General features: G+C 40.9%; 1 non-coding gene across 1 annotated transcript; it reads left to right on the top strand.

Annotated features, from left to right (window-relative positions):
* The first annotated feature begins 463 nt into the window (after nt 1-463).
* On the top strand, nt 464-537 carry TRNAI-AAU (transfer RNA isoleucine (anticodon AAU)). The gene has a single exon. It is a non-coding gene; the product is annotated as a tRNA-Ile (tRNA).
* The last annotated feature ends 3,346 nt before the right edge of the window (nt 538-3,883 follow it).

Here is a 3,883-nt window from a genome sequence, read left to right as displayed (position 1 = left end):
CTCGAACACAGGGAAGGGTCATCTGCCCAGGATTTCGGAACAGGCAAGGAAGATCCACCGGGACGTTCCTTCCTGTCAGGAGGGGAATTCTCAGGACGTCAGCAGGGACCAAATCAACCAGGTCCTTCTCCTGAGGTGTCTGAATCGTTCTCAAAGGTTTGCTTCCTGGGGTAGGCTGAAGGAGCCGTCTCTAGTAATGTTTCTGTTGGGATGAAATCGACGGCTCCAGAATTTTTTATTTTCCACAGGAGAAGCGAATTCATCTCTGCTGGAGGTAGAGATTTTGTGCCTGTTTCTGCGGGAGTGAGGAAAGAGGAAATAAAAAACATACAGAGAAGCTTGAAAAAGGAGTGTCATTTATTCATAGTTAAGATTATGTAAAAGCAAGTATCGTTTGGATGAGTGAAGAAGGTGTGAAAAATCTTCCTAGTGTGTGAACATAAAAAAATTTTCTCCCTGAGGTGGCCGGTTAGCTCAGTTGGTTAGAGCGTGGTGCTAATAACGCCAAGGTCGCGGGTTCAATCCCCGTACTGGCCAAGGGGAAAAGTTTTCTGATTAAGAAAAAAATCTTGCTGTCCTCACTGTACACCCAGCTGCACGTTGAAAATAACCTCTGTGACATCAAATCTAGATCAATTGTCGACTTTATTTCTCTAATCCTCAGTAGTAATACCTATACACTCTTTGTTCCCCCTGTAAAGGGGGATGGGGGGCACAGTTTTTTGGAACAAGTGATATAAAGCCTTCAGATAGAAATTTGAGTGAAGAAAATCAGGGTAAGAGTGGGGATGGTCTTGGAGATGGGGTGTGCCTCTGATGGCCGCTGTGCATCTCAGCATCTCATTTTCCTTGTGCCTTTCTCAGGGTCCAGCTCACTGTGACTCCTTGACACCATCAAGCACTTTCTCTACCTGATTATCTCCTCTACCTGAGTGTTTATTCATCCCTTATAATGTGCTTTCCTACTCTTGAACATGGTGTTTCTACTTATTAAATAAGGACAGTCAAATATAATGCATATTTCCATTTTTTTTAGCCTACAAGTTGGCTTCTGTCCATGATACAATTTCTGTCCATGAAGACAGATTTTTTTTTCTTTTTCTGGATCCCCAAGACCTAGAACGGTGCCAAAGTCAGATGAGCACGGGAAACCTCTGGATAGCCTCCTGACTATTGTGTTATTTCCACAAATATTCACATGTGCTGTCTCCTAACTTAACAAGGTTTCTCTTGACCCAACATATCCCTCTAGCTACTACCCTGTTTCTCAGATGGCTTTATAACATCCCCTAGAGAATTATCCAGATTTCCTAGCTCCAGTTTTGAAATTCACTACATTCTGGTTTTTGACACCACCAGTTCATGGAAACTTCTTGTCAAGATTACCAATGACTGCTTCTCACTTTTTCAAGACCGTCTCTTCCTTGACTTCTGTTAAGGATTCAATTGTGTCCCCCTAAAATTTGTGTTGAAATCCAAACCCCTATACATGGGAATTTATTCCCATTGGGGAACCAGTTTTCTGTGTTCTGTTAATGAGGCCATAATCAGTGTAGGGTATGTCTTAAATGTAATGACTTTTGAGATACAAAAAGAACAGATTAGGCCCTGTGACAAGGGAGGAGAAACTGAGGAAGACAGAAGTACATGTGAGGATCAACAAGGACCCCAGGAACTCTGAGGCTATGGAAACTGAGGCAAGGATCTTTCCCCAGGGCCAACAGAAAGAAAGAATTCCCCTAGAGCTGTGCCCTGAATTTGGACTTCCAGACTCCTACACTGTGAGAAAGTACACTTCTGCTTCTTAAAGAAAACAATTGTGGTATTCCTGTAACAGTAAAAAAAAAAAAAAAAAATAGCCGGAAGGAAATAAGACAACTTCTCAATGTCAGGAAACACTATCTTAAGACTTTTTTTTTTTTTTTTTTTCTGACTTCCAAGACATTGCTGTCCTGACTGCCTTTCTACCTCACTGCCTCACTCTTCTCAATAGTCTTTGCTGGTGTCACCTCTCCTCACCCATTCTATAGGAGAATGTCCCACAGATTGGTCCTTGAACATTTTCTCTATATGTACTCCCTCCCTGGTAATCTCACCCATTCTCATGCTTTCAATCATCAACACAGTAGAGTTGCCCCATAGGGTTTCCAAGGTTATCATCTTTCTGGAAGCAGACTGCCACATCTTTCTCCCATGGAGTGACTGGTGGGTTTGAACTGGTGACCCTTTGGCTAGTAGACAAACCCTTAACTGCTTGATGAAAACAGGTTTGGTTTTTTGGTTTATATGCCTACAACTCACAAATGTGTATCTGCATTCTAGACCACTCCATGAACCTCACATCTTGTATACACAACTGATTCTTTGACATTACCACTTGGAAGTTTTATACTAGGCATTTAAAAGTTAGCATGTATAAAACTGAACTCCCATTTTTCTGTAATAATCCTACTATATACAGTCTTTCATATTTCTGTTAATTGCAACTCAATTCTTTCACTCTTTCAGGCTAAAAGACCTTGAAGTCATCATTTATTTTATTCTCTCTGTCATATCTCACATCCAGTTTGTGAGGAATTTCCCTTCTCTCTATCTTCAAAATATATCCAGACTCTGACTACTTCTTACTACTCTTGACAGCCACCATCTTGTCTGGCATTGGAGAAAAAGATCCCAGAATCAAATTTGGTGAAAAGAGATATTCATTAAGCAAATACAAAGGTGATCGTTGCAATGAGAGATGTGCCAGTGTGCACCAGACACAAGAGACTAACAGAATCCACTGAATCACAATCAGGGAGTCTCTAATATACTACTACAGAGGGAAGTAAATTAAGAAAAATTGCATTATTGTCAAAGGCCAGAAACATATCATATGGGAATACATGATTGGTTTAAGGAGTCTTCCTTGACTTTATACCCATTTAGTTACTAGGGTGATGTTTCATTGGGAACAACCTGGGAACATCCACTCTTGCTTTAGTGACTTGGAATGGGTTGTCAGGTCAGTCAAGAGGAAATTGCACTACGCTGCTTTGTGAGAGCGTAATTTTCCTATAGCATAGCCTCTTTGTAGGCTAAGATAAAGTACCTTTGGTGGGACATCCCTCCCCTGCGTATGGGAAAGAATAAGTTTTTGTGTGTGCTGTCTCTCATTTCTTTCTGGAACTTTTCATAATGATTTTAACAAATGTTCACAAAAACAGATTCCAGCATTAACTACTACCCCTTAAGAAACTTTGTATAAAAATAGATTTTAGCCCCTGGATTTATTCAGCCTTGCTACTTCCGGCAAGGCACCTATATAAATTTTAGACTCATGTCCAGCACCCTGGTGGAGCAGTGGTTAAGAGCTATGGCTGCTAACCAAAAGGTTGGCAATTTGAATCCACCAACACTCCTTGGAAACTCTATTGGGGGCAGTTCTGCTCTGTCGTATAGGGTCGCTACTTGGCTGAATCAACTCCATGGCAATGAGTTTGACTTTTTTGGGGGGGTGTCACATTCAAGCCATTGTCATTTCTTACATGTAGCATGAGGAAAGGGACTTAACAAATCTCCTTGTACTTATTCTTCCCGCTGTAAAAAACATTCTCCACAGAACTGGCAAAGTGACCTTTTAAAAACATAATCACATGGAGTTACTTCACTGCTTAAAACCCATCATCCACTCATTTTATCAGAATAAAAGTGGCCTTAAAAAATGGCATGTAAAAAGGTCATGGAAGCTCCTTACAAATCCAAACTCCCTGAGGGACTGAATTGCTGAGCTGAGGGCTGTGGGAACCATGGTCTGTGGTTACATCTAGCTAAATTGGCATAACATAGTTTATAAAGAAAATCTTCTATGTTCTACTTTGGGTATTAGCATCTGGGGTCTCAA

The sequence above is a fragment of the Elephas maximus genome, chromosome 1, assembly GCF_024166365.1.
Source record: "Elephas maximus indicus isolate mEleMax1 chromosome 1, mEleMax1 primary haplotype, whole genome shotgun sequence".
Taxonomy (NCBI): Eukaryota; Metazoa; Chordata; class Mammalia; order Proboscidea; family Elephantidae; genus Elephas; species Elephas maximus.
Note: the sequence above shows the minus strand (reverse complement) of the source record. Positions and strands in the feature narration are given on the sequence as shown.